Source organism: Cryptomeria japonica, chromosome 11 (genome assembly GCF_030272615.1).
Source record: "Cryptomeria japonica chromosome 11, Sugi_1.0, whole genome shotgun sequence".
NCBI classification, from domain to species: Eukaryota; Viridiplantae; Streptophyta; class Pinopsida; order Cupressales; family Cupressaceae; genus Cryptomeria; species Cryptomeria japonica.
The window spans coordinates 397169531-397196099 of NC_081415.1; positions in this window are offsets into that span (position 1 = coordinate 397169531).

Sequence of the window (26569 nt, forward strand, 5' to 3'; positions counted from 1 at the left end):
AATTCTTTGGATGAGTCTGAAGATCCTGAAGAAGATCCTTCTCGACTTGAATATATGCATGAAAAGGCTTTTGATCCTGAGAAGGTTCTCGCAGAAGACGATTGGGGATCTCTTGATTTTAATCCCACCTTTGTAGGTGAGTATAGGGTTCCTCCTAGAGAGTTTAAAGTTAAAAAGAGGGAAGACACTAAAAATCAATCAATCTTACCTGAACCTATGAGCAATAATTTTGTGGCCGCTTCTCAAACTTCTTCTCCTCACACTTCTAATTCTGAAGGATTTGATTCTTTGTCTTATGAAAAACCACCTTCTCTTCCTGAAATGGCTGATCGTTATGGTCGTGGTTTTCGCATTTTTGCTAAGCATGGGTATCATGGAAATGGTTGTGGCGCTCATGAACAAGGGATAAAAGTTCCTCTAGAGACTAATTTTCACAATTATGCCTTTGGACTCAGCTATAATCCCTGCAAACGTACCAAAGCATCTAAAAGACCATCTCTCAATGTGAATGCTATATTTAGTAGTGATGATGATCTCACTTCAACTAAATCATCTTCTACTTCTATCAACTCTCATTCCCCTCATAAGGAAATCTTGGCAATGAACAAATCTCTTTATGAATCCCCTCAAATTTCTAAATCCACTTATGAATCTTTATCTCCTATTCATCATAAAATCCTTTCCTCTAGGGATAAGACTCTAATAAATTACACTCATCCCTCTTCTAAGATTTCTTGTGACTTTTCTTCTTCAATTTTTATCATTTTATACATGTTTTTGATCTCACTTATAGTTGAGCATTTAGCATGTCATATTCAAATACCTCATTCAATCTATCATGTCTTTAAATAACATTAATGGCTATTATGTTGCTCATCATTATGTGACATTGGTAGCTCATTTACTGGGGGCTCATTGTCATTCATGATGGTACAATTTCAAGTGCAATCATATTTTTTGAAGCAACATAATAGCCTAATTTTCTTGTTCCTATGGGGACAAGAATGATTTCATACATCTCTTCTTTTGCTTATGTCCAAATCTCTCCCTAGAAGATTGTGTAAGTCCTTCTCATTGTCCTTATCCTTGGGAGGCAATGATCTTTCCTTATTTTTATCTAAGGATCCACTTTTTCCTATTTTGTGGACGGTGTGGACTTTATTACTTGATGTTATGCCTTGTACGCATTTGTTGTTTGTTCAAGGGTTCTCTCTTACAAGAGGTGTAAGTCCTTGACTACAACCTCTTTTGCACTTGGTAAAATACATCCATAACAAATTCACTCTCCTAATTGGGTTAAAAGGAGCGTCATCCTTCATTAAGAATCACCTTCACCTGGCAAAAGAAGGAAGTATTCCATTCTTATTCTCTTCTTTGTCTTATTCTAGAAGATGTTATATTTGTCTAAGACAATTCTTCTTGGGGATATGTGTCTTTTGTACAAAGATCTCTTCTCCTCTAAGGATCTCCTTTACACATACTACAAGATATCCCTTTTCAACTATCTTATCCTTGCTTAAAGAGTGTAAAACTCTCTTGCTTGGATCTATGACATTGTTGCATTTTTTGGGGTATCTTCTTTTGTGATGAAGGTAGGTATCCTTGTTCTACTTTGCTTATGACATAAACATTACACTTTTTGAGCAATGGGTCATTCTCGGAACCAGAGCACAGACTCTTAGAGCGAGATGTCACGCTTTTGTACTATACATATACAGGTTGTAGCATACTTGGGCATAGACTCCTATGAGGTGCTTCTAACCTCCCTTACACACACATGCACGAGGTTGAGTGGAACTAGCGGCATAAGGCTAGACTTTCTCACTCTCCTCCCTTACATGGATCACCTAGACAGACTCTAGGGGCTAGTTTTCCATGTCCTTTTTCACATGGATCACCTAGACAAGATCTAGGGGTGAGAAGTCCATGTTTTTCTCTCTCACTATTCTTCTCATGGATCACCAATGTGTGTATTCATGCTTTTCTCCTTTCTTTTCTTCTCTTTGCATTTTGTTTCCATTTACATCCTTCATCTTGTGTTAGAGAACTCTCAAAACCTCACACTCTTTGTTGTGTTGGAATTGAGATTTAGTCCTCTTTCTTACCAAATGATTCTCCATTAGTTTTTGATCTCATATCAAATCTTCTTGTGAGCATTTGTCATCAATATTCTTTAACAATTCGAAGTGGTAAACATGATACCTTGTTTCAACTCACTAAAATTAGCAAGCCGAAATAGGGGGGGGCATATAGCTACCCTCGAATTTTCATCACCTTCCTTAGTAAGCATTAGGTGATTTTGTGATCTAACATGTGGTTTTGTAGGTTGTGGTTCCTAACTGTGTACTGTAGATACCGCTGGGGGCTTCGTTCGACAGACTTATGGATATATCCTTTTTCAAATAATGTTTACTTTTACGTACTTTAGCTTGCATATGCACGTAGTGTTCATATGACCACTAAAGTGGGGGCTAAATGTAGCATCGTAAATTGTACGCACTTGCTAGGGTGGTACAATTTCACACTAGTTTAGCACCCGCCTTGGCGCATTTGCATTTTACATTGCATTTCCCCTTTAGCACTTAATTAATTAAAGTAATTAGGTCTAAGGTTCTATTTTATCATCTCCCATATCATAAAGTTGGGCCCTTTTCATTAGAGTGTGCCCCTTTCATTTTGTTCCTCCAATACATCATTTAATCAAAAACCCTAATTAGGTCCTATTTTGAACTTGGGGGCTTGATTTCGGGGGTCAAAATATCTTGAAATCAGCTGTAACTTCGGGATTCTCTCTAAAATCATCATATCCGACGGCCCTGAAAATTTGGTGAAAAGTTGTCTGGACCATGGCGCCCGGAGTGCAACATGGTCCCGGACATTTTTCCCGAAATTTTAGGAGCGTGATACAATCATAAAATAAAGCTTAACCCCAAGAAATTGGCGGGATATTCAATCTCTAGGTCAGCCAAAAGTCGAAATTAAGACCTTGGGTTTCATATATAAGAGCTCTCTTTCTTCATTTGAAGGGATCCGAATTTTGGCTTTCAAGGAACCTCATATGCAGTGAAAGAGCAGATCTTGAAGACTTCAACAACATTCAACATTCCTCTATCAAGCATTTATCAATTTCATTCATCCATTTAGGGCTTGGAAGACATTGAAGAACAATAGGAGATTACCGACTGAAGATTGGCTTGTACTCCTCCCTTGAGGGTTGGGTATGATTTCATGTTGTTTTCATGTCTTTGCATAAGCTTCAATATATCCTTTATTCATGCTTTAGATCACTTTGCATCTTGATTTAGAGCATTTACATTATCATTTACAAGCAATTAGGGTTTACTTTCTAGGTTGCTCTAGTTTGCTTTCTTGCATTTAAGGACCTTGCACACACACTAGGTCTGCACACACAATACATTTTACAATACAACTTGGCTATTCGTGGAGGTGGAAATCACCGAAGTGGGGGTTTGACTAAGGCAAAACCCTATATAGCTGCCCACCACACCTTTTCAGATATAAGTGCAGGTTTCGGGACTCGGACGACGCCGCAGGTTGCAGATCCGGGAGAAGCAGACCGAGATAGAACTTCACACCAAATTCCAGCCCAGAAAGCTAGGACAAGGGCGTGGGGCACCTTGGTCCTGCCAGGACAGGGGCGCTGGGCACCCTGGTCCTTCTGTCAGACAGCAGTTTTCAGCATTTTTGACAGCTTTCCAGGTTGCAAAATAGCAGTTTCTGGAGCAGTTTCAGGGGCAGAATCAGGACAGTGGTGCCCGCGCCCCCATCCCGAACATTTTCAGTCAGATTTTAACTCTGGGTACGCATTTGCATTCTTGTCTTGTCCTTGTGTTTACAGCTTTCCATCATTTAAGTTCAATTCTATAATCTTGTTATTAGTTCATACTTGCACTTTGGGGTTATGGATTGAACTTGCATCATTTCATCTTTCAATTACAACAAAGGAATAGAAATCCTAATAGGTATCCCGTGGCTCTCTCTTCCACAAAAAGAAGTAGCCAATTGTGTGATACCTCTAGGCTCTTTCGTATTCCACAAGTGTGTGGTTGAAAGTGAGATTAGGGCATGTTTGCTTAGTGTCACTTTTTCTCCCACACAGGTATTGCTTATAAAAATCTGAGAGCAATCTTATACTCACATCTTTTAGAAGGCAATTAGTCACTTTGCTATGGTTTATTATTGATTGATTATTATTTACTAACCATGCATATAATGAATTAATTGAAGTGTTGTGCTTGCATCTTACAGACCATTTTTTCACACACACACTCAGTAATTGTCTGGATCCTTATTGATTCATCATATCATTTGCATCTTCACCCATTTTGATTATGTCTTCTACCAGTCCTCCCATTAGCATTTCAATGAGTTTAGCATTTTGGTGCTAGGCCTCTATCATGTCCCTTTTTGCTTCTTGCAATTTCTCTATTCCTTTCCGCAAAGTATTTATTTGCCAAGTATTGATTGTTGTTCCAATTTTCACTTGAGGCAGTTGTTCCGAAGTCAATATTTGTTGGTCAATGATTTCCTCCACAGTCATTTCCTCCACCATTTGGAAATATGATGTTTCTACTTTAACATGTCCCAACAATTCTTCATGCACCTCTTGGGTTCTATCAATCCTCCTCATCAATTTTCCCCAAGTGGTGTATCTATCTATTGCCACTTTTAGCAAAGCTTTGGCCTATTCTAGTACCTTCTTGGTCCATTCGTCCATCAGTTTGGCCTTTCTTCTTAATACATCTACTGCTCCAACTTCTTCTTTTGATACTATTACTGGATGAATTGGGATTTTCTGTGGAGTTTCTCCCCTTTTGGTAATCACTTTCATAAATTTTACCAACTGGTCTATTTGGATTTTCTTCTCTTTTATCTTTCTTGCATCCATTTGCATCCTCTCTTCCATCAAGGAAACTACTTCTTTGGTGACTCTCATCATTTCTGCTCTTGATAGTTTCCCCAAATGAGTTGTAGTTATTTGGTATTCTTGATCAGTTGGTTCCTCCTTGCCCTCTCTGATTACAGGCTTTGCAATATGAAATTATTGTTCTCCTTCAGGATTCACCTAGGTAGTGTATTGGGCTTTGACCACTTTTCTCTTCTTCATGTCGGGTGCGCCTGATAGTAAGCTATAGAAATATAGTGGAATCACCTCTATCGGCCCGCTAGGCCTTTTCTGTTGTTTTAACCATTCAGACATGTTTTTGGCTTCTACATTTAGAATGCTAGCCCTTTTTGAAATGGTTTTCTCCTTTTTCCTTTCTTTTCTCATTTATGACCCTTTTGAACCCTGATCTCTCCCTTCTCTTTTATCAGAGATCTCCTATTTCCACCCATAGGGATTCTCCTTCATCTTGTTCCTTCCCTTTTTGTTGTTTGTCCCTACTATCAGGTATGTTTAATAATTTGTTTAACCCTTGGACTATATATTCTCCTTCCTTGGCAGAATTTTCTTTCTGCAAAGATAGCCAGTCTTCTTGAACTGGAACTTCAAGATCCTTTGTTTTTTCTTGGTGTAGGGGTGTCATTGCTTCAAGGTGTGGGGCATCTTTCACATCTTCATTACCATCTCTCACTTGCTTTTTATTTTCTTTTGCTCCTCACATCTCTGCATTCTCTTCCACTGTCTTTTGTTGATTTTCCTTGTGGAGAGTTGGATTTTTTTCTACTCTTATTTTCTTCGTAGCGCGAATCTCATCCACTCCATGTTGTATATCCCTTTCCTTCATTGGGTTTGCCTCAGATTCTCTTGAGCCTTCTAGGTTTATCACTTGGTCCATCATGCTTTTTCTAGTTGAAGCCTCTACTCCATGCACTGGATTTTGCAATGATTTCCCTTGTTCTATCTTCTTTCGCAATTCTTCTAAGTTTCCTTTTCGGTATTTTTCTAGCACTTGATTCAAGTTATTGTAGAATCCTAGATCTTCCTTAGGTCCAACCCCAACTAGCCTAAATACGTCACTGAAGGTGTTGTTGGCCGATGGACGAGATGCAAATAACTACGTGGTGGATTGAGACACATTTATTGGAATGCCCCACAATGATTGTTCTTGGAGTGTTTCTTCCCGCATCTCAATCCTTTCTCCTTGTAGGAGGGTTTGGATTATTTTACTACCCTAGTCTTGCAGCTCCTTCCTTTTTCTTTTGGCCAGCATATTCAAGTTTGCATATGTGGTGACTACCTCAACACCTCCTTGTTCTAGCTCTTCTACGTCCATGGTACCCAGTTCTACGATTTTAGTCATATCTATACTCCTTTTGTGAACCAAAAAATCTGCATTTTCCTCAATATCCTTTCTTTACATCTTCCTCCTTATGGTGAGATTTGTTCCTTTCTACAATAAATCTACTTTATATGCTTCTAGCCATTTCCTTGTTGCTTCTAGTAGTGGTTGATTCACTTGGTCCATTAAGATTATTTATGGTTCATTCGGTGTAGGTTCTATCATTGGTCTTTTCTCCATAATATGTGCCATGTAATCTGGCCTTAAGATTTCTTCATCATCTTCAGTTATCTGTGCGGGTACCTCAATCCCTATTTTGGCTAGCTCCAATTGCTTTATCTAGGCCAATGTTAACCTTTGGTAATACTTTCTCTTTCTTATTTCTATTTCATCTTTGCAATCTATCCAGTAATCTTCTATATCTAGGATGTGGTTGACTCTTCTGGCAATATACTTTTCTATCATGTGCAAAGGGTCATAGTCCTTCCTTGTGTACTAGAAGTATTGCAGATTCTTGGCCAATAGGTGTTCCTTTTCCTTCTTCACATTTTGCAGTGATTCATATCCAAATTCTCCAATCTTTACAAAAATTTAAACCCTAGTTTTTGGTGAGCACTTGGGTAATTGTCATGAAATTCCACCATTTCTCTACAAAATTCAGTTTACCATGCCCAAACTAAAGGGTACCTTGGCAATTTGAAAAGCCTTCCTAAAAAATCTTGTGCCTATAAGTATGACCATGTGGGAAATTGTATATACCAACCTCCGTAACACTCGATCAATTTTCTTACTTCACCCTTTCACAAGGTCTTCCCTTTAATTCCCAACCAAGCTTCATGATAAAGTAGTCATTAACTTCTTTATAATATAACACTGATTCTTTCTTTTCCAACTATGGTAAATATAAATATACTGGGTTGTGGCCTGGCTCTATTCCTAGAAGTCCTACAATGTTCAACCCTTGAATGTTTTCTTTTATTGTGCATTCATATACTATGTACAAAGACATGTAAAATCCTCTTGATGTTTGCTCTATGGAATGGAATATGGGGTCACTAATGAATTGGGCCCAATCATAAGTTCCCTTATTTTGCCTCAAACTTTGGATGTAAGTGAACACCAACTCATGAAATATGCCATTGATTTCCAATTCGGCTATCCTACTGAGATAGGTGATCCCAATATACACATTTGGGTGCATTTCCTTCCTTAATACTAGAGTGGGGAACTTTGCCAATGTTTTTCCTTGTTTCCTAATGTACCACTCTTCACATATAGTTTTCTCACACGCTGACCTTGAATCCTAAAATTCCTTTTTTTCTTGTGTTCTGCTTCTCTTTATCTACCTTGCTGGGGTGGGAATCCCAAGAAATTATTTTATACCTCCACGCGTCAGGTCTACATATACTCTGTGATTGTAAATATCCCTATCTTTTGGCCACATCATAATGTTGTATGCATTTCTTGACTAATTCATGTGCATATGTAGTAATTGGAAACCCTGTTGCCCATATTAGACCAATTTACCCCATACTCTTCATTTCCTCTGTGGCAATTGGTTCTCTCATCCTGTCGATGAGGTCAGCAAGGTTGCACTCTCCCAAATGGGTATCCAAATAAAACTTGGTATTGGGTATTATTTGGGGAAATTTCCACTCAAATTCACTCTTTAGCTCGGCTTTCCTGGTCACCCATTACCTTGGTTTACGTTCTCCCTGCTAACATTCCCAATGTTATTTCTATGAATCTTACATTTTAAGCATTTAAATGATTTAATCTTGATTTTCCCTTTTAATCTTACTCTATTTTCAACTGAAAACCTTTCGTACGAATTCACTTAGGATACTTACCTACTTTGCTGGTAGAATCGCTAGAAGAGTCTGAGTATACTACCTGTCGGGATGCTCTAGGCTTTCTCATGTATCCACTCATGTATTACCTGCACCTTATGACATTTCAAATTGTAGAATTGCATAATTTATGCCACTACTATCACTTTCTATTTAGGAATTAGTCATGTCCTACGCTTAATTCAGCGCATGGTAAGCTACTGTCACGATAAAAGCACCTACTTGGAAGGAAATTCGAATAAAGCTATATGTAACGATCACCATGGCGCTTCCGCATTTTTGAGTCAAAGTACCTCCTTTTAAGGATGCTGACACGTGTATTGCCCTTGAAAGTACTTATGTGATATCTTTATTATTCCACAATCCACCACGACAATCACTTTGCAATACTCTTCAACACTACCAATGGCCTTTTATGAACTTTTATCCTTTTTCTCTGATGATGCTTCTGCTCACTTCTATTACCTTCTTAGTTCGACTATACCTTTGTGGGGTTAATTTTACTTCTTCTCCTTTGGGGATTTGGTTAGCACTTGGAAAACCTTTACATAATACCAGAGTGAGCAACTTCTGCTTGTTGTTAACTAATTCAATGTTGCAGAACATCAGGCCATAGAGACATTTTAACTTTTTTCACTTCCACATTTTCATCCCGTAATAATTTAAAATCAAATATTCTCCATGATTACTATTTTGCAGGGGAAGTGGCCATCGGGAATGTTAAACTTTCTCTTTCATTATCCTATCACAAGTTGCTTATTTATTCTCGCAATCATCTTTTCCCGCAGGATGATATTACTCATCTCTCGCATTAAAAGGCCCATTAAGAAAAAAATTTGGAGGGTCTCCATTTTGCTGCCTAAAAGGGGTGTTTTTTATTTTCACACAAAAACTTTCCACCCTCCACTCTTAACCAAAAACCTTTTAGTTTAAACTTTAAAATGAATTCGAATCCAATGTGCTTTAAGATTTTTCTTGAGAATAGTTCTGCTTCTTACCTCATTAACATCAAACACTCTTTATGCCATGAAGTTTTGTCAAGTTCCTCAAGTGTGTTCTAGTGATTTATTCCTTCCTTTGAAGGCCTATCAGTAAAGTAATGACTTTGTCAAGCTATTATTTTATCATTCGTCAATTTTTTTTTATTGCCTTATTGCCAGTCAGGCATCTATAGCCCCAGTAGGATTATATTTGCCATTTTTTATTTACTTTCTTTGCTTACTTCAATTGCTTTACTATAACTTTTGAGCTCATTTGAAACAAGGTTTTGGGAGCTTTTTTCTTTGATATTGGATTGCTTTCCCTTTTTGGCATTTTGCCTTGAATTTATCTATGTTTTTCAAATTCTTGGATAATTTTATTCTTGAGGATGATTCTTGATTTTCACTTCACAAATCATTATCTTTACCGATAAAGCCTTCAAAGGACTTTTTAATGTTAATTGTTTATAGAGGTTCTTGACTCACTTCATTCAATCCACAAAATTTGATGTCATGTTGTTTACAACTTAACTATGTCTTGATCACTCAAGCACTTGGATAAGAGTTCATCCTAAAGAGGAAATCATTAGTCTTTGCCTACTTTTTGAACGGGAAAGTTACCTCATTTAATATTATTTTATTGGTGATCGGAACTTGATTTTTGCATATTAAGACTTTTTAATTTCCAAGACAAGTCATACATGTGAACCGATGCGACATTCTTTTTGATAATTTCTTTTAAATCATTAATTGTAACTTGCGTTAGCTCTTTATGGCTACTTTTGAATCTCTGAACCACTTGGCACCTTAGCCTCTGCTATTATAATTTTGTATTTCCCATCATTGTGGTGACACTCTCAGAATTGGAACTTGCTCAATTTGGTACTCTTTCAAGCATGTATGAAAAGACAAGTATTTATATCATTTCACTTGAAACCTCTATTTATTTCATCTCTACAACTCTTCTTTTCATACTTTCTCATAATCAGTTTATGCTTCTTGTGCAAGCTTTCCTTTTGTTATGGCTTGTGAAATTTCTCCATTAGTGACTGTGCTATTTGCTTACCTAACAATGCTTATCAATTATCTTTTCTAGGTTCCATTAGTAGTCGTCACTTGCATCGTGTATTTATGCTTTACGACATCTAAGATGTGGATTTAGTTGAAAGAGCAGTAAAATGGATCTTTGGGCATGAATTATTGATTTCTACCACTAGGTATAGGGTGAATTCTAATACTACCTCTCACTTCATAGATTCTTTGTTGGATTTTGGGGAAGATGATAATATAATTTCTAACTTGTGCGATTGTCTATTGCATCTCAACTTTCTTGGTGGTTTAGATGTGATTTTGGAGGTAGCCCTCTCTGGATATGGCATACCTTTACCCCAATATGTTGTGGATTTCTGGGTTTCACGAGTTTGAGTGTCGGTTTTCAAATTCCTTGGTGGTTTCTGAACTAGCACTACTGAAGACCACTGGAAAAGATCTTGGACACTGATGGGGTCGTGAAAGTCAACTTTATAATGTGGTTGATGATCCTTGACGACTGAAAGTCTATTTTTTACTTTTTTTACTTACGACTACTAGCTCTGTTCTTCTCAATAGTCTCTACCTTTTTGCCCTGTGACTGTTGCCTTTGTACATTTTGGATGATAATTTTCATACATGTACATATTTCCGCATTGATGAATGAAATCTTCATATTTTGGCTTCGAATTTATATGATTGCTTCCATTGTCGAATATGCTTGAATTCTCAATCTGCTAACGGTTTCACTCTGACTAACCTAACACTAACTCTAACTTAAATCAAACTTACTCTTACTAACCAAATCATTCTGCTCACCCCGCATCTAGTTAACACAACTACAATTAAATTTAAACTAAACTATGTTGTTTACACTATATACACCGCTAATCTTCTGACTTTGCACTTAAAAGTAGTGTTTCATGAAATTCTCATTGACAAGCAATGCGAGGGGTTCTCCTTGCAAAATTGATAACCTAAATGCATTATCCCCTATAATTTACGATATTTGGTATGGGCCTTACCATACAGGTGATAATTTTCTGAACATTCCTTTCCCATCCTGTGATTTTTCTCAATAAAGCACCAGGTCTGCTAAATAAAATACTTTTACCTTCGCACGCTTGTTGAACCACCTTTTAATAGTTGCTTGATGTTTTTTCATACATTCGGTTGCTTTATCTCTCTTTTGACCCAGATTTAATAATTGGGTTAATCTTGCTTCTTCCTTATTTTTTGAACCCTAAGTATTCTCGAACAAATTTTAATGTGGGTATTTTTAAGTTCGTGGCTACTATCAAATCTAAGCCATAAACAAGATGGTATGGGGAATTTCCCAGGATACTTTTAATTCTTGTCCTATTCGTCCATAATGCGTACCTCAAGACAACATGCCACCCTTTTGGGTTTTTGTTTAACATTTCTTTAATAATATCTATTAGAGTTTTATTAGTGGACTCTGCTAAACCATTACCTTGAGGATAATAATTTGAAGAAAATTTCAAAATAATGCCCAATCAGTGAATTTTAAAGACGTGAAAGCATGACCATTGTCACATACCAAGAAATTTGGGACTCCGAAACATGTGATGATGTTGTCTTTTTAAAACTGAATAACCATGTTCATAGTGCAATTCCTTAATGTTATTGCTTCAGACCACCTGGTACAATAATCTGTTAATGTTAAGATATACCCGTGTCCTACCGATGATGAAGGATTTATCATTCCGCTGAAATCCATACCCCATTGTGCAAAGGTTTCTATTACCGATTACAATGGTTGTGATAATATTTTCCTTTATCTGCATGGATTTGACAAACATGGCAATGTTGTATGTGATGGTAAACATCCTTGAAGATAGTGGGCCAGTAATATCCCACCCTTAATGTGAGGCCCTACCCCGACCCATCCTAGCATTTCAGTGATTTTCATGTTGGAACTATTATGGATGCTTTATTTTTATGCATTATGGATATAAAACTTTATATGATTCCAGGGAATTGATAACATTGATATATTGATACTTCATTTCTATGCATTATGGATATAGAATTTTATATGTTTCTAGAATAGGGTAACATTGAGATGTTGTATGTCATTATTTGATTTGCAAGACTTTATTAGGATGCTAGAAATATGATGCATGTCTTATGAATGAATTAATTTTATGAGGACTATGATAAGTGCTTATGTGGATTTGCTTTGATATATAGAAAATTGAATTGTATGATGTCAATTGTATGCAGAGTGATTGATGTGTATTCTTATTTATGTGGTTTAATATTATATGAGACTATTGGAAAGTACTAATGTGTAATTCAGATGCATAGGAAAATTATCCATGTGACCATGGAAACATTATGGAGAATCAAGCCTAGGCCTATGTACGTTCGTAAAACTAGGGGTTGTCTATTTGGAGAGACAACATCCTGTATGTATTGTATTTTATTTATAAATGTGAATGTTGCATGTGTGTCAATTGTAATTATTAAATTGTTTAAATCTTTCAAGGGACAATTGCCATGTGTGCATTTGTGATGTGGAATTATTTTGTAGCGTCACTTAACACATATGTTGTATGTTATGTTGGCAATTGTCATGTCACCTTTTTGAGAGATTTACTTTTTGTTTAATTGATATATATCCAAATTATCCTTGAAGGTTCCAAGAAATCTAGGATAGTGAGCCATAAGGAGGGTCAAATTAGAGTTGACCCATAGGTTAACTTTAAGTGGACTTTCAAAGGGTTAAATCAACTCTTAGAGTCAGTTTTGGGGCATTTTTATTGGGCCTCATGGGGTACCTATGGGTGAGGGCCAAATTTGGCCATGTGTCTTTCCCCTAGAGATTGTTTAACAACCCAAAAAAGTGGGTTTTCCTAGATGGTCGAATTTCACCTTTAGGCGTGTCATCCTTGGTTAGATAACCTTCTTGGTAGGTGTTATTCCTCTTCCCCATTTCATTCCTCTTCTTGAGTTGCCTTGGTTAGGGAGTGTGTAAGACCTAGGGAAGACCAACCAATGGGAGTATTTCACTCTATCCAAGAGGTTGGAAGGAGTGAGAGAAGCCTTCTTAGGCTAGAGATTGAGGCTTAGTGAGTTAATCACTCACTCTCCATCTTTAGAGATTTTGACAATTTTGGAAGAAAAAAACCAGTTTGAGAATAGGAATTTTGGCTAAGTGTTGCAGAAAAGATTTGTGGAATTGGACTGCTCTTCTTCAAGCTATCCCTAGAATACCCTTGGTAGATTCAAGGTAGATGCATTTTCTTACTTGTATGTTAAAATTTGTTTGTAGGAATGCTTGAATGTAAATATTGTATCTTTCCTTGTATTGTATTTGTGAAAGTTTTTATATGATTCTCTTCCCATTTTTGCTATGCATTTTATTGTGTCTTGGGAGTATCCAAGGCCATCTTACCCTTGGGAGGGCAAAATGGTCTTGGGGGTGGAAGACATTTGACAACCTTAGAGTGAGAGGCTCTCATCATGAGAGTGATCTCAAGGGTTTGTCCATGTGACACTTACTGCATAGTTTTGTTTATGCATTCGGGGGTCATAAGGGGAGAAAATATGGCATGTATGCCTTGGGGGTCATAAGGATGTGGGGTTAAGATGATTTTTGTTGTGTTCTTGGATGCCATGAGTTGGCTGTGATTTACTATCTAGTAGTTCTCCTCAAAGGTACTTGGTCCACTTCCACCCTTGTAAAATATCACATTATGTGATGAAGTTTCACCTTTGGGATGGGAATGTGTTTGTTGAGTTTTTCCCCTTGCTTGTTTGTGTTTGCTTGAGTGCAACCTATCTAGGACTTGGTTTTCCAAGCTTGGGGGTGGCTTCTAGTAAGCCTAGGCTGGGAGGTGAGCACCCCATGGTCACAACCTTAAATTTTGAATGCAGGTTGCTTGGAAAAGAAAGCTAGGAGTTGCAGATTTTACTTTAGTTGCAGAAAGAAAAAAAAAAGAATGTAATATTGTAATTTGTTAAAAAGGAAAGAATAGGAAATGTAATATTATATTTGAGTTGCAGAAATGTAAGTGAGGAGATTTATATTGTATTTATTTTTGTATGAAGAAATGCATTATTTTATTTAAGTCCTCATTATTAGGAATGAGAGACGAGTTGGGGTATTACTCTCATTGTAAAAGTTGACTATTGTCTTTAAAATGTTTTTATGAGAAAAGTGTTTGTGAATGAAAGGTTGTAATGTTAATGTTGTTTCTTTTATCTGAAATCTATCCATTATAAGAAAACTGTATTTTATTTAAATATGTCATTTAACTACAATCTGTCATCTATTATCTCTGTAATTTGTCAAAAAAGAAAAAAAAAAGATGCAAAAAAAGAAATGAAAATGTTTTAAGTGTTTTTCCTGTAAAATTTAAATGTTGCTATAGTTATATTTATTATTGTCATTTTCCTTTATTTCAAAAGAAAAGAAAGTTAAAATAGACAAATCTAGATGTGTCTCTTCCTACTGTTAACTATTAGAAGTTAGAATGAAAAGAAATGCAGTAGGTAAATTTGTTAGTCTAAAAAAGTTTGTTGTATGTGAAAAAAAAAAAGAGAGAGATACTTATTCAGATTTAGGCATCGCGAAGAAATCTAGAGATACAGGTAGAAGCCATTAATTTTATTTTATTACTGTATTAAAGTAAAAAAAAAAAAATAACAAAAAACAACATTTCCATTTACCAGTTGCTATTTTCCAGTCTTATACTTTGAATTCGTGCATTCTTAATGAAAATTTAATATATATATGTATATGTATACATATACACACACACATATATATATATATATATATATATATATATATATATATATATGTATATGTATATGTATACATATATATGTGTGTGTGTGTGTGTGTGTGTGTGTGTGTGTGTGTGTGTGTATACATATATATATATATATATATATATATATATATATATATATATATATATATATATATATATATATATGTATATATACACACACACACACACATATATATATGTGTGTGTGTGTGTGTGTGTATACATATATATATGTATATATATATATATGCATATACATATATATATATATATGTATATATATATATGCATATACATATACATAGATATATATGTATATATATGTATATATATACATACATATATATATGTATGTATGTATGTATTTATGTATATTAATACTCTGCAAATTTTGCCTTTTAAAAGAAAAGAGTAAACTAGAACATAGGAAAATATGCATATAGAGCAAACTGGGAAAACTTTAAAAAAGATTCTAACCCTAAGAGACTATTTATACAACTATATATATATATATATTATTATATTTTATATTAAGAAAAAGGAAATAAAAAAAGGGGGGGGTGCTTCAGCCCCTGTAGGGAGACCCAAAGGGCGGCCTGCCCGCGCAGTGGGCCGCAACCCACAGAGGAAGCGGCCCGACCATTCCCTATGGGCGACATCCCACTGCGGCGGTCATGGCCGCACTGTGGGCCACAACCCACAGGGGTAATGGCTTCGACTGTTCCCTGTGGGCGGTAGCAGCCGCACTATGGGTCGTGACCCGTAGGGCTCGGCTGTGGCCGACCCCTATGGGGAGCCCCGTGTTACCTACCGCCACTTCCAAAGAAACTCCCCCCCCCCACCCCCCGCGGCTCTCCTTTGGGTGGCTCCGCCCCTAACGCTGCCCTGTCTCCAATTTGGCCGCCGACTCCATGGCCACTGTACCCTGCAACACACACACACACACACTCAAAAAAAAAAGGATAAACCCTAACCCAGTTTCAAGTTAGGGTAAAGGAAATACAACAAGATTAAAATTTTAGCTAGATAAAATATGCAACCCTAATCCAATTCCGGATTAGGGTTTGCATTCAAATAAAAGACAAGAAGTATTAGGGTTAGCATATGAAAATTATAAAATAACAGGGTTGATATTTTTAAAAATAAAAGAAAGATATTAACTCTACCTTAATTAGGGTTCGAAAGTTAAAATAATAATTATAATAAGAAGAGGGGGAAATTTGTTTTTAAAATTAAAAAAAAAAAATTCCCCCCATTTAATTTTAGCTATATGTGTTATTAATTTAAGACTCCTTATTTGGTTAGGGAGAAAATTAATTTTAATATAGTTTTTTATATATATAGGATTTAAAATGGAGATTAATGTTATATAGTCGCATTAATCGCACAATTGATTTAATTTATTTAACTAGGGAAACTATATAGTTATTTTTATATATTCAATTAAATATGGACGTTAAGTTAAATTTAATTTGGGGGAAATTTGTAAATGAAAATTATTAATTATTTTATATGAACTTTTAGCCTATAAGGCCAATTTTGGCCAAATTATTTTATAGTCAAAATTTGAAGGTTTAGGGAAAATTTAAATTGGCTATAGTATAATTTAGATTCATTTGGCAAATAACATTATTGAATTTGTAACCTTATTGGTTGAATTTAAATAATGAATTTGCATGCGCCCAATTAATTAATTTTAAATTTAAGATAGCATTATCATTGTTTGGGCCTGGGATGTCTTATATGCAATTGAGATATTTAAATACCCCTCGACTTTAATTAGCAACAATTTAATTAGGTTAATTAAATTAACTAATTAAATTGTGATAACCCTCTTGGGAATAATTAATCTTCACTTCTTGGGAATAATTAATCTTCACTAATTAATGTCGCTTAATTGAGTTAGTTAATTAATCCAACTTTAGAAAACAGTTCTATTTACATCCTAGATAAGACAAAACTTATTTGATTCCACTTTAAATGTAGATTATTTTGTGAGTTTATGTTGTTCAAAAAAATTTGTTGTTCCGTTTTCTGCCCAAAAGTTTGGGCACGACACTTAACACTGTATGGGTTGTATGCAAATGTCCTCCATGTTCTGTACCAAATTTATCATGAAATTCATGAAGGATCTTCTCCGATTCTTCTTTACTTACACATCTTAAGTAGACCCCTACATGGTCTCTATGGAACAAGTTACCATTCTTTATAATGCAATTCTGTGTTTTGAATTTCAACTCTCTGCGTTGTGATATGTTCAAATGGTCCAGGTTGCACCTTTTGATGAGAAGATGCAACAAATCTTCATACAAATCATTTTGGTTTTTGTCATTAAGTACATACTGATGACTTTTCAGTTGCGGGTCTGTTTCCGCAATTACTTGCACTAAAGCTTGTCCTCTTACCAACTTCATTGGGAAAATGTCTATATCAAATTCTTTTATAATAGTAATCTATTTAGCCCAAATTTCTCCTATCTCATTTTCCATTAGAAGGGTTTTTACTAATGTGTCATGCACAATTGCAATGACCTTTCTCCTTAGAATGTAATACCTGAATTTTCGGATTGCTTTTACTAGCGCAAAGGCATGTTTGTCAATATTGATGTATCTCAGCTCCGCATCTTTAAACAGACAGTTCATAAATGATATAGGATTTTCCTCTTTCTCCTCAGTTTTCTATGTTAAAACTGCGGTGCAAGTATATTCAAAAGCAAATAAGTAGATATAGAAGGGTTTGTTATAATCAGGGCTAGACAATACTGGGGTGTCTTCTATTGTTTTCTTTATGTTTTCAAAAGCTTCTCGTGGCTCTTTTTTCCATTCTATTTTAGCATCTTTTTTCATCATTGTGTTCAATGCCTGTACTATCTCTGCAAAACTTGTACTGAATTTGTGGACAAAATTGATTTTTGAAATATGACTTGTAACTTCATCAATGCACTAACTCTGTCTGGATCTATCGAGATCCCAACCTCATAGATTATATGTCCTAAAAAATTTCATTTTTTCACTAATGAATTGGGCCCAATCATAAGTTCCCTTATTTTGCCTCAAACTTTAGATGTAAGTGAACATCCACTCGTGAAATACGCCACTGATTTCCAATCGGCTATCCTACTAAGATAGGTGATCCTAATGTACACATCTGGGTGCATTTCCTTCCTTAATACCAGAGTGGGGAACTTTGCCAATTTTTTTCCTTATTTCCTAATGTACCACTCTTCACATATAGTTTTCTCGCACACTGACCTTGACTCCTGAAATTCCTTTTTTGCTTATGTTCTACTTCTCTTTGTGTACCCTACTAGGGTGGGAATCCCAAGAAATTCTTTTATACTCTACATGTTGGGTCTGCATATACTCTGTGATTATAAATATCCCTATCTTTTGGCCACATCATAATGTTGTATGCATTTCTTGACTAAATCATGTGCATTTGTAGCGATCAGAAACCCTGTTGCCTATATTAGACCACTTTGACCCATACTCTTCATTTCCTCTGTGGCAATTGGTTCTCTCATCCTGTTGATGAGGTCAGTGAGGTTTCACTCTCCCAGATGGGTATCTAAATAAAACTTGCTATTGGGTATTATTTGGGGAAATTTACTCAAATTCACTCTTTAGCTCGGCTTTCTTGGTACCCATTACCTTGTTTTTCGTTCTCCCTGCTAACATTCCTAGTGTTATTTCTTTGAATCTTACATTTTAAGTATTTAAACAATTTAATCTTGATTTTCCCTTTTAATCTTACTCTATTTTCAACTGACAACCTTTTGTATGAATTCACTAAGCTAAGTTAGGGTACTTACTTGCTTTGCTGGTAGAATCGCTAGAAGAGTCTGAGTATACTACCCGTCGGGATGCTCTGGCCTTTCTCATGTATCCACTCCTGTATTACCTACACCTTATGACATTGCAAATTGTAGTGTTTTATAATTTATGCCACTACTATCACTTTCTATTTAAGAATCGGTCATGTACCACGCTTAATTCGGTGCATGGTAAGCTACTGACATGATAAACACACCTACTTGGAGGGAAATTCGAAAAAACCTATATCTAACGATCACCATGGAGCTTCTGCATTTTTGGGTTAGAGTATCTCCTTTTGAGGATGTTGACATGTGTTTGTCCCTCAAAAGTACTTACATGATCTCTTTATTATTCCACAATCCACCATGGCAATCTCTCCGCAATACTCTTCAACACTACCAATGGCCTTTTATGACCTTTTATCCTTTTTCTCCATTGATGCTTCTACCCACTTCTATTACCTTCTTAGTTTGGCTATATCTTTGTAGGGGTAATTTTACTTCTTCTCCTTTGGGGATTTGGTTAGCACTTGGAAAACCTTTACATAATACTAGAGTGAGCAACTTATGCTTGTTTTTAACTAATTCAATGTTGTGGAACATCGGGCGTTGTGGAACATCGGGCCGCGGAGACATTTTAACTTTTGTTGCTTCCACCTTTTCATCCCACAAAAATTTAAAATCCGATATTCTCCACGATTACTATTTTGCGAGGGAAGTGGCCATTGGGAACCTTGATCTTTCTCTTCTGTTATCCTATCACAAGTTGCCTATTTATTCTCGCAATCATCTTTTTCCACGGGACGATATTCCTCATCTCTCAAATTAAAAGGCTCGTTAAGCAAAAATTTCAGTGCGTCTCCATTTTGCTACATAAATGGGGCGTGTTGTATTTTCACACAAAATTTTTCCACCCTCCACTCTTAACAAAAAACCTTTTGGTTTAAACTTTAAAATGAATTTGAACCCAATGTGCTTTAAGGTTTTTCTTGAGAATAGTTCTTATGCTTACCCCATTAACATCAAACTCTCTTTATGCCATGAAGTTTTGTCAATTTTCTCAAATGTGTCCTTGTGATTTATTCCTTCCTCTAAAGGTTTATCAGTAAAGTAATGACTTTGTCAAGCTATTATTTTATCATTCTTCAATTTTCCTTTTTCTTTATTTTTATTGCCTTACTGCCAGTGGGGCGTCTATAGCCCCGACAAGGTTATATTTTCCATTTTCAATTTACATTCTTTGCTTGCTTCAATTGCTTTAATATAAATTTTGAGCTCATTTGAAACAAGATTTTGGGATCTTTTGTCTTTGATATTCCATTGCTTTTCCTTTTTGGCATTTTGCCTTGAATTTATCTTTGTTTTTCAAATTCTTGGATGACTTTATTCTTGAGGATGATTCTTTATTTTCACTTCATAAATAATTATCTTTATTGATAAAGCCTTCAAAAGACTTTTTAATTTTAATCGTTTATAGAGCTTCTTGACTCACTTCATTCAATCCGCAACATTTGATGCCATGTTTATAACTTAACTATCTCTCGATCACTCAAGAACTTGGATAAGAGTTCATCCTAAAGAGGAAATAATTAGTCTTTGCCTACTTTTAGAATGAGAAATTTACCTCATTTAATGCTATTTTATTGGTGACCGAACTTTGATTTTTGCATATTAAGATATTTTAATTTCTGAGACAACTCATACGTGCGAATCGATGCGACATTCTTTTTGATAATCTATTTTAAATTATTAATTGTAGCTTGCATCAGCTCTTTATGGTTACTTCTGAATCTCTGAACCACTTCGCACCTCAGCCTCCGCCATAATAATTTCATATTTCCCATCACTATGCTATGGTGGCACTCTCAAAATTTGAATTTGCCCAGTTTGGTACTCTTTCAAGCATGTATGAAAAAAAAAGCATTTATATCATTTTACTTGAAACCTCTATTTATTTCATCCCTACAACTCTTCTTTTCATAGTTTCTCATAATCAGTTTATTCTTCTTGTGCAATATTTCCTTTCGTTATGGCTCGTGAACTTTCTCCACTGGTCGACTGCGCTATATGCTTACCTAACGATGCTTATTAATTAGCTTTTCTAGGGTCCATTAGCAGTCATCGCTTGCATCATGTATTTATGCTTCATGACATCTGAGATGTTGATTTAGTTGAAAGAGCAGTAAAATGGATCTTTGGGCATGAATTATTGACTTCTACCACTAGGTATAGGGTGAATTGTGATATTGCCTCCCACTTCATAGCTTCTCTGTTAGATTTTGGGGAAGATGATAATATAATTTCTAACTTGTGTGATCGTCTATTGCATCTTGACTTTCTTGGCGGTTTAGATGTGATTTTAGAGGTATCCCTCTCTGGATATGGCATACCTTTACCCTAAGATGTTGTGGATTTCTGGGTTTCACCAATTCCAGTGTTGATTTTCAAATTGCTTGGTGGTTTTTGAACCAACACTAGTGAAGACCACTGGAAAATATCTCGTCATGCTAGCCAATACTTAAAGCAATACTTCGGGCTGATCTTGGACACTGATGGGGTCATGAAACTCAATTTTATAATGTGGCTGATGATCCTTGACAACTGAAAGTCTATTTTTTACTTTTTTGACTTACGACTGCCATCTCTATTCTTCTCAATAATCTCTATATTTTTGTCCCACTACTGTTGCCTTTGTACATTTTGGATGATAATTTGATACATGTACATATTTCCGCATTGATGAATGAAATCTTCATATTTTGGCTTCAAATTTATGTGATTGCTTCCATTGTCGAATATTCTTGATTTCTCAATCTGTTAACGGTTTCACTCTGACTAACCTAACACTAACTTTAACTTAAATCAAACTTACTCTTACAAACCAAATCATTCTGCTCACCCCCTAGCTAATTAACATGACTACACTCAAATTTAAATTAAACTATGTTATTTACACTATATACATCGCTAATCTTCCGACTTCTCACTTAAAATAAGTGTTTTAGGAATTGCCCATTGACAGGCAATGCGAGGGGTTCTCCTTGCAAAGTTTATAACCTAAATGTGTTATCCCCTATAATTTCCAATATTTGGTATTGGCTTGACCATATAGGTGATAATTTTTCGAACATTCCTTTCCCATCCTGTGAATTTTCTCGATAAAGCACCAGGTCTACTAAATAAAACACTTTTACCTTCGCACGCTTTTTGAACCATCTTTAACAATTGCCTAATGTTTGTTCATACATTTGGTTGCTTTATCTCTCTTTTCATCTAGATTTAATAATTGGATTAATCTTGCTTATTCCTTATTTTCACACCCTAAGTATTCTTGTACAAATTTTAATGTGGGTATTTTTAAGTTCGTGGGTATTACCGGATCTAAGCCATAAACAAGATGGTATGCAGAAATTTCCCAGGCTACTTTTAATTCTCGTCCTATTCACCCATAATGCGTACCTCAAGACAACATGCCACCCTTTTGGGTTTTTGTTTAAGAGTATTTTAATAACATCTATCAAACTTTTATTAGTGGACTCTGCTAAACTATTACCTTGAGGATAATAATTTGAAGAAAATTTTAAAATAATGCTAATGCCCAATTAGTGAATTTTAAAGATGTGAAAGCATGGCCATTGTCACATACCAAGAAATTTGGGACTCCAAAACCTGTGATACTATTGTCTTCTAAAAATTGAATAACCACGTCCATAGTGCAATTCCTTAATGCTATTTCTCCAGACCACCTGGTACAATAATTTGTTAATGTTAAGATATACCTGTGTCCTGCCGATGATGAAGGATTTATCATTTCGATGAAATCCATACCCCATTGTGCAAAGGTCTGTTCTTCTGTTACAATTGTAATGGTTGTGATAATATTTTCCTTTATCCACATGGATTTGACAAACATGGCAATGTTGTATGTGATGGTAAACATCCTTGAAGATAGTGGGCCAGTAATATCCTACACTTAACACTACGTGGGTTGTATCCAAATGTCCTCCATGGCCTGTACAAAATTTATCATGAAATTCATGAAGGATCTTCTCCAATTCTTCTTTACATACACATCTTAAGTAGACCCCCACATGGTCTCTATGGAACAAGTTACCATTCTTTATCATGCAATTATGTGTTTTGAATTTCAACACTCTGCTTTGTGATCTGTTCAAATGGTCTGTGATGCGCTTGTTTATGAGAAGCTGCATCAAATATTCATACCAATCATCTTTGTTTTTTGTCATTAAGTACATAGTGATGACTTTTTAGTTGTTGGTCTATTTCTGTAATTGCTTGCACTGAATCTTGTCCTCTTACCAATTTCATTGGGACAATGTCTACATCAAGTTCTTCTATAACAGTAAGCCATTTAGCCTAACTTTCTCGTATCTCATTTTGCATTAGAAGGGTTTTTACTGATGCCTCATGCACAATTGCAATGATCTTTCTCCTTAGAATGTAATGCCTGAATTTTTGGATTGCTTTTACTAGTGCAAAGGCATGTTTTTCAATATTGATGTATCTCATCTCTGCATCTTTAAACGGACAACTCATAAATGATATAGGATTTTCCTCTTTCTCCTAAGTTTTCTATGTTAATACTATGGCACAAGTATATTCAGAAGAAAATGTGTAGATTTAGAAGGGTTTGTTATAATTGGGGTTAGACAATACTAGGGCATCTGCTATTGCTTTCTTTATGTTTTCAAAGCTTCCCGTGCCTCTTTTGTCCATTCTATTTTAGCATCTTTTTTCACCATTGCATTTAATGCCTGTACTATCTCCGTAAAACCTATACTGAATTTGTGGACAAAATTGATCTTTCCGAAATATGACTTGTAACTTTTGTAAGGAAAGCAAGTGCAGTAATTCGCTTCCCTAACGCCAATTTGCAAGGGAGAATAGACTAGTGAATACAATTTTTCAACATTTATAGAATATGGCACAAGCATGAGCATACAAAAATAAATAATATAGAGATATAAAACACAGAGTTAATGTGGGAAAACCCTTTCGGGAGAAAAACCCACCAGCAATAGATAATCAACTTTATTAACAATATGCCAAAAACAATACAATAAAGTCTAGTCTGCAGACTTCCTTCACTATGTCATACAACTGTTCTTGATTAACATACAACACGCAAATCACACAATCGTTATAGAATGCTCAATAGCTATCGTAACTTGTAACATGTATTCAGTTCACATTTGGCTTCAAATACCAAACTGGTCGACGGTTCATCTGAGCAACTACACCAATGGCTTGAAGTCTAACCGTCTGCCTATGTCGGTCTGAATGCATGGAAAATCAATTATCTCACATGCAGCAAGGATTTGGGTCAGTTCATATTCAAATATACGTACATTCGCATCCTTAGTGTCCGAGAGTTAACCTTTTTGGATCTCAGTTCGATCTCTCTCCTGTAGTCGGTCTTCGCTCCATCGGACATCGGTATAGCTTTCAAACAGTAAAGCCAATCACCTGATGATACCTAATTGCTGAAGGTGACTCCATCGGGTCATCAGTAAAACATGTAAGATGTTATCCCGATCTCCAATAGACAAGAGAAAACCTCATCGGGACATTGGCACTAGCCTTGCGCAGTTACCCCGACATGCAATGTTATCTCGATAACCTAAGATGTTCTCATTGGGACATCGACACAAGCACTACAAGGTTACTCCAATCTCTGATATCAGAGAGCGGTCTCATCAGGACTTCGGCATAGTCTTCATCATGTCAACCTGATACCCAATCATTGAAGGCGACTTCATCAGGTATCGACCTAACTCCAAACTGGTACCTCTAATAGCCATTGTCAACTCAGACCACCTAAGACAGCTCCATCAGGTCATCAGCACAATGCCGATGTAGTCTTCCCAAAAGACCCAAAGTTATATTGATGACCAAAGTCGACTTTGTCGGGTCATTGGGATAGCATCATACCTACTACTCCAAGCTCCGATGGAAGAGGATACATCGACAAGGGTCATGCCGATAGAGCTCATATATTTCCTTCATACTGTTTCATCGACAAGAGTTAACCCAATCAATATGGACAATGCTCAAGTTAATTAGAGGCACATTTCCAACAAACTCCCACTCGATGAGGAATTCACTGGACCGATTATGATTTTAGACATTACTGAGGAACATGGGTACCAAGACCCATAGAATTTGAACATCACTTAAGCTTGTGCATGCTCACTAGTTTTGTCAAGGCATCTCCAAAATTTTATAGAGTGTCTACCTTGTTAAGATAAAATTTTCCATCTTCCACCATGTCACAAACGAAGTGATACTGAACGTCAACATGCTTCGACTTGGCATGGAAAGTAGGATTCTTTGCCAAACATATGGCACTCTGACTATCACTCCAGATTTCAACGTGCCCTACATCAAAACCAATATCTAAACTCAAACACCTAAGCCAAATTGCTTCTTTACAAGCATGTGTGTCCACCATGTATTCTACCTCTATTGTGGACAAAGTGACTACAACTTTCTACTTGCTCATCCAACTAATTGCTCCACCATTCAGGACAAAAACATATCCACTAGTGGATCTCCTACTGTCAATATCCCCTGCCCAATCAGAATCTGTATAACCACAAATGCTGAGAGTTCTCTTTAATCCTTTAGATTACCATGATAACACAATGCAAAGTCTAAAGTACCCTTTAGGTATCTGAACACTCTCTTTACAACATCCCAGTGTGGTTTCACTGGATTCGACATAAACCTCCTAAGAACTCCAACTGGTTGGGCAATATTTGGTCTTGTACAGACCATAGCATACATCAGACTGCCTATAGCACTTGCATAAGGTACACTTTTCATGTCTTCAATGTCTTATGGAGATTTCAGACTATCAAGCACAGACAACTTAGTTCCCTGCAAGATGGGAATAACATGTGGTTTACAGTCAGACATATGAAACCTGTCAAGAACATTGGTTATATATTTTCTCTAGCTGAGCCAAAGTTTCCTCTTAGATCTATCTCTTTTGATCTCCATTCCCAGAATGTAATTTGCTGGTCCTAAATCCTTCATTTCAAATTTCATAGAAAGCTGATATTTTAAATCTAAGATCATACCTTTTGTGTTTCCTATGAACAACATATCATCTACATACAAAGCTATGATAAGAATCCTATCACCATCAGTTTTGTAGTAAACACAATGATCAGCTTTTGATCTCACAAATCCCAAGAACAAAACAAATGTATCATACTTTTGATACCACATTCTGGGAGACTGTTTCAAACCATACAGAGACTTCTTGAGTTTGCATACCAGATATTCTTTACCTTTTTCCACAAATTGCTCAGGATGGGACATATGAATTTCTTCTTCAAGATCACCATGAAGAAATGTTGTCTTCACATCCATCTTCCCAATCTCCCAATCATATGCTGCTACAAGTGATAAGAGAAATCTAATAGATGTCAGCTTAGCTATAGGAGATAAGATTTCCCCATAGTCAATACCTTCTTTTTGCGAATACCCCTTTGCAACCAATCTTGCTTTGTATTTGTCAACACTGCCATCTGGACCATACTTCTTTCTAAACACCCATTTGCAGCCTACAGGCTTTCTACCTTTAGGCAATGGCACCAAATCCCAAGTTCCATTTTTATCCAATGATGACACTTCATCATTCATGGCTTCCAACCAGGAATCTGAATTAGGCATTTCAATTGCTTCTTTGACAGTCCTAGGCTCATCAGTATCTGCAAGTAAAGAATAAGCACAATTAACATTCAACATAGAATGACTATGCTTATTAGGTGTATACCTATTAGGTTGCCACCTCTCTCAAGTAGATCTTCTCAACTCT